The sequence below is a fragment of the Mastomys coucha genome, unplaced genomic scaffold, assembly GCF_008632895.1.
Source record: "Mastomys coucha isolate ucsf_1 unplaced genomic scaffold, UCSF_Mcou_1 pScaffold3, whole genome shotgun sequence".
NCBI lineage: Eukaryota > Metazoa > Chordata > Mammalia > Rodentia > Muridae > Mastomys > Mastomys coucha.
The window spans coordinates 10,035,394-10,049,757 of NW_022196909.1; the positions used below are offsets into that span (position 1 = coordinate 10,035,394).

Sequence of the window (14,364 nt, forward strand, 5' to 3'; positions counted from 1 at the left end):
CACATGCAAGGGCACCCACATTCATAAAAGAAACTTTACTAAAGCTCAAAGTATACATTGCACCTCACACAATAATAGTGGGAGACTTCAACACCCCACTCTCATCAATGGACAGATCATGGAAACACAAACTAAACAGAGACACAGTGAAACTAACAGAAGTTATGGACCAAATGGATTTAACTGATATCTATAGAACATTTCATCGTAAAACAAAAGAATATATCCTCTTCTCAGCACCTCATGGTACCTTCTCCAAAATTTACCATATAATTGGTCACAAACAGGCCTCACCTATCTGCTGAATATTGAAATAATCCCATGCATCCTATCAGATCATTACAACTAAGGCTGGTCTCCAATAGCAACAAAAACAACAGACAGCCCAGATATACATGGAAGCTGAACAACACCCTGCTCAATGATAACTTGATCAAGGAAGAAATAAAGAAAGAAATTAGATATTTTTTTAGAATTTAATGATAATGTAGGCACAATATACAAAAACTTATGGGATACAATGAAAGCAGTCCTAAGAGGAAAACTAATAGTTTTAAGTGCCTCCAAAATGAAACTGTAGAGAGCATACACTAGCAGCTTGACAGCACACCTGAAAGCTCTAGAACAGAAAGAAGCAAATACATCCAAGAGGAGTAGATGGCAGGAAATAATCAAACTCAGGGCTGAAATCAACCAAGTAGAAACAAAAAGAACTATACGAAGAATCAACCAAACCAGGATCTGGTTCTTTGAGAAAATCAACAAGATAGATAAACTCTTAGCCAGACTAACCAGAGTGCACAGAGACAATATCCAAATTAACAAAATCAGAAATGAAAAGGGAGATATAACAACAGAAACCGAGGAAATTAAAAAAGTCATCAGATCCTAACACAAAAGCCTATACTCAACAAAACTGGAAAATCTGGATGAAATGGACAATTTTTTAGACAGATACCAAATACCAAAGTTAAATCAGGATCAGATAAATCATCTAAACTGTCCCATAACCCCTAAAGAAATAGAAGCAATCATTAAAAGTCTCCCAACCAAAAGAAGCCCAGGACCAGATGGGTTTAGTGCAGAGCTCTATCAGACCTTCAAAGAAGACCTAATACCCATACTCTTCAAACTATTCCACAAACTAGAAACAGAAGGAACACTACCCAATTCTTTCCATGAAGTCGCAGTTACTGTGCACATTCTCTCTTGGAGATGGAACAGTTTCTGTCTAATCTGAAACCTGTCACAATTTCCTTTCATAGAGGACTTCATAAGAGAATTTTTTCTGCTTCTATCATGTTTAATACTCCAAATAGGTTTTTTTTTTTTTTTTTTTTGGTTTTTGGTTTTTCGAGATAGGGTGTCTCTGTGTAGCCCTGGCTGTCCTGGAACTCACTCTGTCGACCAGGCTGGCCTCAAACTCAGAAATCCACCTGCCTCTGCCTCCCAAGTGCTGGGATTAAAGGCGTGCGCCACCATCGCCTGGCTCTCCAAATAGATTTTAAAAACTGGTTGAGTGCATATTACTTTTAGCTTCAGAAGATATCATATATATTTAAGAGGCATTTAACCATTATAAATTATTTTGATGACTTAAAAATGTCGATACTGAGTTGTTTATTTTAAAATAAATTTTATTAGTTTAATAAAAAATGAAATAAATAAATCTAAAAATTAACTAAAATACAATTACATCATCTCTCTCTAACACTTCCTGTGTCCTTTCTCTCCAATCTCTTCCATGCTCTGCCCCCAAATTCATGGCCTCTTTTTCTTTGATTATTATTGTTACATATACATGCAAAATTACATAAATACAATCTGCTGAATCTGTTGAATGTTGCTTGTACATGTGTGATTTCAGGGCTAACCACCTGTATGTTTTATGACCTATCAGAAGCTCTTCTCTGGAGAAGACTAACTAACTGATCCTGGCTTAGTGGCCGGTAGTTCTTTGGTGGTGCTTGGGCCCTTTCTTTTTAAAGATTGTGTGTGTGTGTGTGTGTGTGTGTGTGTGTGTGTAATTGAGGGGTTTGTGGGGAGAGAAGTGGTGGGGCAGGCAGGGGTGGGGCTGTCAGTGGAGGTCAAATGAATGTGGAGTTCTAATCCCCTGAAGCTTGAATTACCACTGGTTGTGAGCTACCTGCTGTAGGGGATGGACACCAAACTCCAGAACTCCGCAGAAGCAGCAAGCTCTTTTAATGCTGAGCCAACTCTACTATAGAAAAATAATTTAAGGGGACAAAAAAAAAATGGGCTCTGGGCTGGTGAGATGGCTCAGTGGTTAAGAGCACTGGCTGCTGGCTCTTCCAGAGGTCCTGAGTTCAATTCCCAGCAACCACATGGTGGCTCACAGCTATTTGTAATGGGATCCGATGCCCTCTTCTGGTGTGTCTGAAGACAGTGATAGTGTACTCATATAAATGAAATAAATAAATCTTAAAAAAAAATGGGTTCTAAGCCTATGACAGTCATTTTTCCTTCTGCCAACTCACAAAGTCCTATCTCTCTAAAGTCAGAGGGACATTAACTCTCCCTTTACTGTGATTGACTGGATACTGGCGAAACCTGGGGCTTTGATGGTGTATTAGATTTTGTAACTGCAAGAAACTCTGGGCCAGCCAGTCACCTTAAAAAGAGGGAAGTTTCTCTGAGTTCACAGTTTTCTAGTCCAGGCTCATTTGGCCCTGTGGGTCTAGGTGTATGGTGAGACACAACAAGAATACAGGGTGGGGAAAGCTGATAACTTTGTGGTGATTGAGAAACAAAACAGAGAGAAAGGAGAGTCAGGGTCCTGACATCCCCTTGTTGGGGGTGGGGGGCGCCCTGCAAGCATCACTTCTGGCATCGAAACAACCTTCAGAGAGTCAATTGAACCTCAGTTCAATATGACTTAATTAGCTGCCGGCACTGGTTCAGACTTCGGAGTCTGTCACCGGGTGGTTTATTGTAGTCATATTTAAGCCCAGCACAATTTTGGGGAAAAAAAAGTTTCCTGCTGACAATTAACTCAGTCCTGAGTGCACAACAAAGCTTAAGGCATGTTTACATCGAAACTCTTTACCTAGTACATATGGCTTCTTCTGTAAAGGTGGGTTTTGTTGACTTAGAAGCAATGTTTAAGGTAAGGGTCTAGGGAGAATGACAGAGGTAAACACAATGCCTGAGGGAGTCAGGGTTGGCCTGGCCCTAAGATAACACAGAAGTCACGTAAGCTGTTGTAAATATAACTAACATCCCTCCGAGCGATAGGTTTTGTGGACTGAGAAGCAATGTTCGAGATTTTGAGGGGGTGGGGTTGGTGTGGAGTCTTAAATAAAGAAACATAATAGTCTGGGGTATTCAAGTAAAGCCTGGTCCTGCAGACAGCAAAAGATCAGCAGGTTGTAAACTCCATCCTTTTCCAGCACTCTGGGTGGAAGACAGAAAGGTATCTCTCCTTTCAAGAGACAAGCATGAGTCTTCAAGCATCCAGCTTTTCCCGGGGCTTATCTGCACACGAACCTCTCACCCTCTACACCCGTCCAAAGCATGCCTTATCTGACCTCAGTTCCTACCACTAGTTAGCAGAGTTCCTGTACGGCTGTTTGTGTTTTCTTACCAAAGCCACAAGACAGCTGAGTGTGGGACTAGGTTCTCGACCTTAAAGTTGGGGGGTGTAAGAGATGTAAGGGACAGTAGGTTTCTACAGGTGCTAGGCAGATACTGGCAGCTCCTACATACAGCTCAGTCTGCGGGGCTGAAATTTCTTCACCACTTAGAACACACAAACACTGTAGGCAAGACCTAACGAGTTTACAGGGTACAACCAGCATCCTGTTCACAGTGCGTTTGCAGCCAGAGAGAGGATCATCAGAAAATAAACATGCCCCAGCGTCTAGTGCTCAGAGAGGAGTGTGTGAGGGGAGGAGGGATAGGAACCCCAAAGAAACACTGTGACACTTCCACCCAAGAGGGATAAATAGACAAGATTCCAAGGGTCCCAGAAAGGGAGGAGAAGACACAGGAGCTCAGAGCTGTGGCTTGCTGGGAAAAGCCTGGGAGGAGGAGGATAAAGAGATCGTCCCAGTGGGAGGAACCAGCCTTCTAGATGATGAGATGTGAGCATCTCTTGTCTGACATGGTTGGAACCAGAAATGTATCAGATTTCAAATCTAAACAAGAAATTCATTTATGTTCCAGAAACAATTATATAAATGGCCTGGGGTGATTTTTTAAAACAGTTTTGGTTAAGTGTGGAGGATTTCCCTCCCCCCACGTGTATCATTTTAGCATTCAAAAAGTTTCAGATTTTGACATATTGGATTGTCAGCTCAAGTACTATTCAACCTATTTTGGAAATTTTTAATCCCAACCTGGGGTTTCTACCCCACCGTTGACCATTTAATTCCTGGATAACACACACACACACACACACACACACACACACACACACACACACAAAACCTTATATTTGCAATAAGCCTTAAGTAGCACAAGAGTAGGGCAGATATCTACCAACTATGCTATTACAATCTACTTTCCTATTGATAACCCTAAATTATTACTTACTGTGTTTCATCTGGGCTTCTCTTAAGTCCAATTGGCCAGCCTTCAGGGCCATGTTTTCTTGATTCCTAACCTATGGTGGCTTCTCCCTCCTTCTTCTGTACCTTCTTCTTCTTCCTTATGGTCCACCCCGATCCCAAGCCTAGGAAACCTAAACCTTACCTATGTCTCTTGTGCCCAACTATTGGCTGTTGGCATCTTTATTTACCAATGAGAAATAACTTGGACGCAAGGTCACACATGTCACTCGGGTCTACGCACAGACTCCAGGTCTTGGAGGCCGCATGTAGCATATTCCAGTAGACAGCAAGACCAAACCTCAACATCAACCTGCAAGGATATTATATTTAAATGTTAGCAGATGTGTTGTGAGTGTTGTAACCACACCTGTCATCTCAGTACTTGGGAGGCTGAAGCAGGTGGATCACGAATTCAAGAGTAGGCTAGATTACACAGTGTTTTAGTTAGGGTTTTATTGCTGTGAAAAGATAACATGCTCAAGGACAAGACAGTTTCAGAGGTTCTGTTCATCATCATCATGGTGCGAAGCATGGTGGGATACAGGTAAAGATGGCGCTGGAGAAGCTGTGAATTCTACATCTAGATCCAAAGTCAGCCAGGAGGAGACTAGATTCTGCACTGGGCAGAGCTTGAGTGTAGGAGAACTCAAACCCTGCCTCCTCAGCGATGCACTTCCTCTAACAAGGCCACACCTCCTCCAATAAGGCTGTAGCTTCTAATAGTGGCACTGCCTATAGCCAAGCATTCAAATGCATGAATGGAGGGGGGGCAAACCCGTTCAAGCCACTGCTGTGCCCAGATTGTAAAAACCCCAAAGAGACCACCAGGAATTACAACCCACTGTAACTGCATGAGGGTCTTTATTCAAGCTCAAGCTTGGGCCACCAAGCTTCCTGATGGAAGAGGAAAGAGTGAACCCCCAGGTCTAAGTGAAGGGGGTTTATAAAGGAAAAAAACTGCAACAGGGTTTTCAGGCCTTGGCATTACATGAGAGGGTAAAGGAATGCTGTCCTTCAAACCTCAAAACATCTGTTCAGACAGCAGGGCCGAACCATGCAGCTAGAAAGAGACCTTCCTGACCTGGGAAAAGTAACGTGTGCTATCAGAAGCTGGTGTGTTCTCACAACTGGCCACGGCTGTTCTGGGAACCCTTAATTGTCTCTTTTTCACAGTCTAAGAGTAGGCTATTATCATTTCGAGGGTGTTGGCTTCTGTTTCCTTCCAGGGCAGGAGCCATCTGCACAGGAGAAATGTTGGTTGTGAATCAAAAGGGGTGTGAGTTTCAGTGCTGTGGAGGCTAGGGTGTACGGCTCTCCCTCTGTCCCCAAGGCCGGCATTTGCCCCCTACCCTGACACCGGGAGGGGGGATCATTAGGGAGAGGGAGTGCTAACTGCTCTGGCTCCTCGGAGGGTAGGATTTGATGTGCAGGGGGGTCTCTTCACCACCACACATAGTGAGAATTTATTTTAAAGAAATGAAACAATGAGTGTGGATCAGATGAGTCAGCAGGAAAAGGTGTTAGCTTCGAACTCGGAGCGCCTGGATTTCTGCCAGTGGAGTCCATACAATGAAAGGAGAAACTCTGTTCTCTTACCTCCATATGTGTGTTATGACATGCATGTTTTTGTGCGCATACAAACAAAAAAACTGAAAAAAAATATCTCAAGTCAGTAGGAAAATCTGTTCCATGGAACAAGAAATACTTTGTATAAAACAGTAGGTTACAGTAAAGGTTCTAGGCTAGCCTGGGCTACATAGTAAGACCTTCATTTGAAACAAAAATAAAAAAGAAAGACGACTATACTGAGGCCCAAGTCTTTTCATTTGGCCATTTGGTTCTTGTGTTTGGCTCTGGCCTTTGGCATGCAGTTCTTCTCTTCCATCAAGTGACCCAGAGTCTGAGCTGGGTAACTTGGAGTAGACAGGCCAGTCGTGGTGGTGGTGGGAGTCATCCCCCATCTAGGCCCCCTTGCAGGGTTTGAACCTGTCATGTTTCTATGTCATGTTACCGCAGAGTGACTGTGGTATTTGTTTTGTTCACTTGTATGTCTTCCTGGACACCAAGCGTTTGCTCTTCACATGCAGTGGGTGCGTCTGCAGCCAGGGAGGACATGCACATCCTCGGTCCCCAGTGATTGCTCCTTGTTGCCACTGTAGTGCTTGGCTCTGATCCCCATTCCTTCTGTGATTCATCTCTATAACGAGGCCATGACTGCTGAGTCTAACAGGGCTCCGTTACTGATGATCAGGGTGCCGGGGGTGGGGGGGTGGGGATGTGGGAGTGTGACTGATCCCCCACGTCCCTCCTTGTCCTCCCCTAGGACATTATGAAGTTATCCAAGTTCAAAGCTGTGCACCTGTGGAAACTGGATAAATGTCCACCAGTGACAAGAAAATTAAAAACAGGAAAAAAAGGTTGTAAAGAAATAAAAAAATATATATATATAGCTGGGCATGGTGGTGCATGCCTTTAATCCCAGCACTCAGGAGGCAGAGACAGGCAGATCTCTGTGAGTTCAAGGCCAGCCTGGTCTACATAGTGAGTTCCAGGACAGCCAGGACTACACAGAGAAACCCTGTCTTGAAAAAAAAGATCAATGGATCAATCAATGAAATTATTACACATATCAGTCACACAAATGCCTACTGAGCCATCTCACTGATTTTTCTTTCTTTCTTTAAAAAACAACCTATTAAGTTGTGTTAAAAAAACAAAATCTGGTAGTGGTGTCGATGAAACATTTAAACAAAAACCGACCTTCAACAACAAAAACATCCAATCCCGGGACTCAAAGATGGCTCAGTAGGTACTAGTACTTGCCATGCCATCATGAGCCCCTGAGTTTAGCATGAAGATCTAAGTCTGCATCCCCAGGATACACATAAAACACTGGGAGCGATGCACCCAGCCATCAGGCATGACCCATTCATGATGCCCTGTGTGGAGACTCTCACAGCCTTCTACTTACCAACAGCAAGCAGACTTATTTCTCCTTTGACACCATCAGACACCTAGAGACAGAGTGGTCCAGGTAATCTGTGGTAGTTTGAAATAAGAATAGCCCCCGTAGGTTTCAGACATTTGTATGCTTGATCTCCAAGGAGGTATGGTCTTGTTGGAGAAGGTGTGTCACCCACTGGAGGTGAGCTGTAAGTGGTACCAGGAGTGGGATTGGACCTTGAGATCACAGAGGCCAACGCCAGGGCCAGTCTCACACTCTCTCTGCCTGCTGCTTATGGATGAGGATGTAGCTCTCAGGCACTTGTCCATCATCCCCAAGCCTGCCTGCCTGCTGCCATGCTCCCCACCATAACGATACTGAAGTAACCTTCTGAAGCTATAAGCAAGCCTGAAATTAAATTAAATGCTTTCTTCTATAAGTCATGGTGTCTCTTTACAACAATATGACTGTACCTAAGATGCGCTCCAACACCCCGTGAAGGCATGACAACAGATTGGAAGGCCCTCCTTTTAAAATATTAGAAAAAGCAACAGTAAAATAAAAGGAAAGGAAATTAAGAAAAAGAATTTTTTACACAGAAAACAATCCACTAAGAAATGCATCTATAACCTTTCCCCTGGCTAGCAATGTAGAGGCCGGCCCGATGCCCTGGAGTTACTGTAAAAGACGTTAACCAGCAGGAGTTCGTCAGAGCTCTGGCAGCCTTCCTCAAAAAGTCCGGGATGCGGAAAGTCCCCGAATGGGTGCACACAGTCAAGCTGGCCAAGCATAAAGAGCTTGGCCCTTACAATGAAAACTGGTTCTACACACGAGCTGCTTTCACAGCACGGCACCTGTACCTCCGCGGTGGTGCAGGGGTTGGTTCCATGACCAAGATCTATGGAGGACGGAAGACCACAGAGAAACGGTGCCAGGCCCAGCCACCTCCGCAGAGGCTCTAAGAATGTGGCCCGCAGGGTCCTCCAAGCCCTGGAGGGGCTGAACATGGTGGAAAAGGACCAAGATGGGGGCTGCAAGCTAACACCTCAGAGACAGAGAGATCTGGACAGGATCGCTGGACAGGTGGCAGTGGCCAACAAGAAGCATTAGAACAAAAGATGCTGGGTTAATAAATTGCCTCTTTCATAAAAAAGAAAAACAAAAAAGAAAAAAGAAATGCATCTATAAGGGATAGTAAGATGTAGCTCTTCCAACAGATTACTATAACAAATGCTACAAGAGCTTAAAAGTGGGGGTGGGATGGCGTGAGAAGAAAATAATATTACAAGTTAAAATGAGAAAGGGGGCAGGGCTTAAATATTGGTTAAAGAAATTATACTCGAACACAGCATAGAACTTGAAGTAACAAACATTTAATGAAGATGGGGTGGATTTTCAAAAAGTACAAATTAATGAAATAGATGCAAGAAAGGGTAGAAACCAGAACAGATCAATTACCACTGGAGAGACTAGAAAAGCAAGAACAAAAGGAAAAGCAGTCAGGGTTGTAGGCTCAGGAAGTGGGCAGGATAATTCTGAGTAAAAGATGAGCCTAGCCTGGGCTACATAGAGATGCCCCATCTACCCCTGGTCCCTGTAAAACAAACAAACAAACAAAAGTCTAACGTTGAGAAAATAATTGAATCTAGAGCTTGGTGCAGGGGAATCAAACCCAGGGTCAAGAGTGTGCTAGACAAGCGCTGTACTTCTGAGCCATGCCCCACGCCCCATCTAAATGTCTACACAGGACATTACTGTTATTTACATTATTTGAGCTATTAAGAAAGAAGGAAAGAAAGGAAGGAAGGAAGGAAGGAAGGAAGGAAGGAAGAAAGGAAGGAAGGCAGGCAGGCAGGGAAGAACGACGAGAGGAAGGGAGAGAGAAAGAGGCAACCAGTTTGTTAGCAAACTAAACTGCCAAAACTTGATTGACGCTATTAGAAAATAATTATAAACTAGTCTTACAATTATCTGAACTAACACTAAAATCTAGTTCAAGCTCACATGTTGACAGAAATATTTACTACTGTTCTTTCTCCAAAGAAACACAAAACTGGAGGACAATAACAACAAGAGAGACAGGGTTGAAGTGTGGCTTAGCAGCTTGGTGGTAGAGCATATATTCAGCACACTTGAAGTCCTGGATTCAATCGCCAGCACTCTCCTCCCCTGCCCAGAAGATCCCAGTATGCCAGAGAAGGAGACAACAGCCATACAATTGGGGCCATTTGAAAATGGACGAGCCAATGGAAACTGACTTAGAGTACTATAGAAAGCTAAACCCTAAGCCAGAAGTGTATACCACCTCAGGAGTATCCAGGACTTGAACAATTAGGGGAGGCAAATTCTGCTACAAACAGGGAGAAGGACACAATTATATCAGAGGCAGTTAGGTTCCCAGGCTCCCTGCCTTGCCTTCTGAAGGATGAGCGGCCTCCACTCCTGGCCGAAGGCTCTTTGGACTCAGAACCACCAGGCACACAACGGCAGAGAGACTCTGCGGCAAGTAAAGATCAGAGGAGGATGGCTTACAGAAAGTTGTTTCCCTGAGCCTGTGCTACCTTCTGTATCATCTCCCCAAACATGGATAGTTACACTTAACCTTCTCAGAAGGAAAATGAGGGCTTTCATCTTTGGTGCCCGATTGCCCAGGGAAAGAGGCCTAAAAACTCGGTCTTAGTTACTTTTCTGTTGCACGGCTAAGATACCAAAGCCAAGGCAACTTATAGAAGAAAGGGAGTGCTTGGTGCTTAGGGTTTCAGAGGGTTAGAGTCTATGACCATCGTGGAAGGAAGCATGGAAGCAGGCTAGCAGGCAGGCATGGCACTGAAACAGTAACTGACAGCCCAGATCTTGAGATAAAATCCATGGGTGTGGGTGCATGTGTGCAGGGGATAGGGACAGAGAGAGAGGCAGAGTCAGAGAGAGACATACACACACAGAGAGAAAGACAGAGACATAAAGACAGAGAGAAAAAGACAGAGAGATAGAAAGAGACAGAGAGACAGAGATACACAGAGAGAGAGACATACAGAGACACACACACAGACAGAGACAGAGTGAGAGAGAAACTGATAATAGCACGGGTTTTCAAACCTCAAAGCTTGCCCCAAATTACAAACACTGTCAACATGGCCACACCTCCTAATCCTTCCCAAATAGCTTCAACGTCTGGAGACCAAGCTGTCAAACAGGTGAGTAGGAGCCTTATAGCGGCCATTCTCATTTAAACCATCACAGATACTGACTGACAGAAGCCCCCAGTAAAGCCGAGAGAAGCACAGGAAGGTCCAGGTCCTACCCATGTTCTCCAAACTCAGTGTCACTATACTAGCGCATCATTCTTCAGTGTGAGCCATTAGCTAAGGATTGCCACCCAGGAGAGGAAATTAACCTGAAAAGCAGAGATGAAGAAAAGAAAAGAAAAAAAGAATCTAAGCAGAAGGAAACTTTCTAAAGTCCTTCATAGCGTTACATGGAAGAAAAAGCGTCACATTGCCGTACAAAGAAGAGATTAAGGCAGGAGGATCGCTTGAGCCTAGAGCTCAGCCAGTTTGGTGTCTGCACTACACAGCCATCTGTGATGGTACTGAGGCTGCAGCCAGTGGCTACGCTCTGGGTGGGCAACACAGAGATACCACCATCTCAAAGGAGAAAAGGAGGGATTGAAAAAACACACTTAGAATTAGGAGATTTAAAATAGAGATGCAGAAAGGACAGATTCAGTAACAGAGCTGAAAAGGGGTGCTGTCAAATTCAGTAACAAGCAAATAAAATTCACTGTTTAATATGAATTTCAAGTAGCTACCACCCCTGTTAGTGTAAGTGTGCCCCCACACAATATTCAGGATGTCTGAAATTAAAATCCTCCTGCATAGACTTGTTTTTTTTTTTTTAATCCAGTAACCCAAGGTCAGGATGAAGTCCAGGATGAAATTCCCATAAAAATTCAAAGAGGCAAAAGGATGGATCAAACTCAAAGGTGAGGAAGAGCCATTCAATTGGAAGATCTTCAATTGAGATGGATCAATTGAAATAGGAATTACAGAAGAGAAGAGCAGACAGAATACGTTTAAGGAAACTGAGCAGAGGAGTCTAATCAGAGCCACATTCCAGAGATGAACCATTATCCCTCAGCACTGAAGGAAAACAGCAGAGAACCCTGGGTGAAATTGCAATCCAGGCAAAACATCTCTGTGGGACATGGTGGAATTGTATACTCTGCTGAACAGACCATCACGATCATGTGTGACGTGTGAACACACACGGGCACACACACAAAACTTTAAGAATTCTCAGAAAGCTTTTGGTGGATGCGTTCCATGGACATATGAGAAGCCAAGAAAGAAGAGAAGGACTAAGAGACAAAGACAAATAGGGAACAGGAAGACAGATATAGAAATATAGAGATAAGGAGAAAAAAGATAGGGACAATATGTAAACATGCCTCCATGTTTTATATATATTTACACATATATGTACATATCCATATATATCCATATATATAGATATATATATCCATGTTATATATATATATATGTATGTATATGGAGAGAGAGAAATAGAGAAAGAAAGAGAAATAGAGAGGGAGGTATGGTGGTTTGAATGAGAACCCTTGGGTTCATGTATTTGGACCCTTGTTGGTGGCCTTGCTTAAAGAGGTAGTGGCCTGCTAATTAATGTTGAAGTCTACCATTGTCCAAATGGCCTTCTGAGCTCACAGCAAAATGGGGGACTCTCTTTACCGTCAGGTCTTCTCCTTCTCTAATGTACTCTGGGGAGCTTGACTACCTGTGGAATGTCAGGTAGCCTTAGTTAGTTTGCTTCCTTCCCCACCCCCTCCCCGACCCCCATAAGAAACTAGAGATTCCTGGAATGCCTCCCCATACTAAGGAGGCATCTCAGAACCTTAGCCTGCAGCCCACCCTGGATATTCCAACCTACTTCCCTAAAATTATATAATCCTTGACTTACCCTGAATAAAGTTGGATCTGTCTCCCTAAAGCTAGCTAATACCAGACTGTTGTCATTTCTGTCGCCCTTACGGATCATCTGAAACCCTGTTGGGAGAGAAGGCAGATTCACAGTTGAGGACCCTTCAGACCAGTGGTTCTCTCTCCTAATGCCGCTACAACTTAAATACACTTCCCCGTGTTCTGGTGACCTCTCACAACCATATAATTATTTCAGCGCTACTTTGTACCTGTAATCTTGCTACTGTTATGAATCCTAATGTAAATATCTGATATTCAGGAATCTGAAATACGACTCCCCGAAGAGGTCACAACCTACAGATTGAGAAGCGCTACCTTAAAGGGCAGCGCTTTTCTGGAGGGAGTACCTGGGGGTTGGCATTGAGAGTTTACAGCCTCCGCCCACAACCAGTTCACTCTCAGACTCCTGACTGAATGGAAACCAGATCTCTCAGCTTCCGGCTCTCCCCTGCAGCCAAGCCTCCCCCACCACCGTGGACTCTTTCTCAAGAACTGCACGCCAGAGTAAACGGTTTTTTCTTTAAGTTATCTTTGATCATACTTAATCACAACAACAGAAAAAAAAAAAACAAATAAAACAGGAGGAGGGTAGATACCTTGTCGATGAAATAAACAGAGATTATAGGCTGGCAGTTGTACAGAGAAATAGCCCCGACTGCATCAGAACACGGGTTGAGGTGGGTAGAGCATTCGATGCTTGAAGCATCGAATAAGGCGTTTATTATGTCGGAGTTTGAGTATGTCTTAGTTACTTTACTATTGCTGGGAAGAGCCACCATGATTAAGACAAATTATAAAAAGAACGATTTGTTGGGGGCTTACGGTTTCAGAGGGTAAGTCCATGACCATCACGGTGGGGAGCGTGGTAGCAGACTGGCATGGTTCTGTTATCTGAGCAATTACATCTTGATCCATAGGCAAGAGATGAGACTTTTTTTGAAGCCTCAAAGCCTCTCCCAGTGACATACCTCCTTCTATAAACAGTCTCATCAATTGGGGGCCAATCATTCAAATCTATGAGCCTATGAGGGCCATTCTCATTCAAACCACCACAAGGTGTGATTGATACAAAGATAAAAAGTAAGAAAAGCTGTATTCATACAAAAAAGCCAGGAATTGTCTAAGAAGGATATCTAATGATAGTTCATTTCATGACTCGTGGATTTTTATAGTCATAACAATATAAAGTAGATACCAATAACATAACTACATGACATTGCAACAGTATACACTAATTTGGTATGAGTTTGCCTGAGTGTGCAAGCTACAACCCATAATTCCAAAGTTTCTATATGATATTAAAAATAGTAATATCAGAAAAAAGCTATGTAAGTATGTAATTAAGAAGCAGAAACACAAATGGCTATAGAGAGGGGCTAATATTCTGTGGGTTTTTTTAAATCTCTTTTTACTTTGCATACATAGGTGTTCTGCCTGCATGTGTGTCTATGTGAGGGTGTTGGATCTCCTAGAACTGGAGTTACAGACAGTTGTGAATTGCTATGTGGGTGCTGGGATTTAATTGAACCTTGCTTCTTTGGAAAACCAGCCAGTGCTTGTTTAACTCCTGAGCCATCTCTCCAGCCCCGGGACTGATATTTTGTATGTTACGTTTCCTGGAAACATTTGGCTCACTCAGATGCCTGGAACCTCAATTACTAATGAAGGCTGAAGCTGATATTGGAAGAGCGTTAGTTGTAGACTGGCCTGAGCAACATTGTAAACCTCTGCCTCTAAATGAATAAATAAATACACACTATTCATCTTAATAAAAATATTTAAGATTTTTTATAGCCGGGCGGTGGTGGCGCACGCCTTTAATCCCAGCACTTGGGAGGCAGAGGCAGGTGGATTT

At 43.4% G+C, this 14,364-nt stretch overlaps 1 long non-coding RNA gene and 1 pseudogene across 1 annotated transcript in view; one reads left to right on the forward strand and one right to left on the reverse strand.

Moving 5' to 3' along the window:
* The first annotated feature begins 5,044 nt into the window (after positions 1-5,044).
* On the forward strand, positions 5,045-8,625 carry LOC116075417 (annotated as a pseudogene).
* Positions 8,626-12,144: 3,519 nt separating this feature from the next.
* LOC116074884 overlaps positions 12,145-14,364 on the reverse strand; it is a 5,445-nt gene continuing 3,225 nt past the window's right edge. The window contains exons 2-3 of the long non-coding RNA XR_004112327.1: positions 12,490-12,575; positions 12,145-12,306 (exon numbers count right to left, since the gene is read on the reverse strand). This is a non-coding gene — a long non-coding RNA (uncharacterized LOC116074884). The remainder of the gene's footprint in view (positions 12,307-12,489; positions 12,576-14,364) is intronic.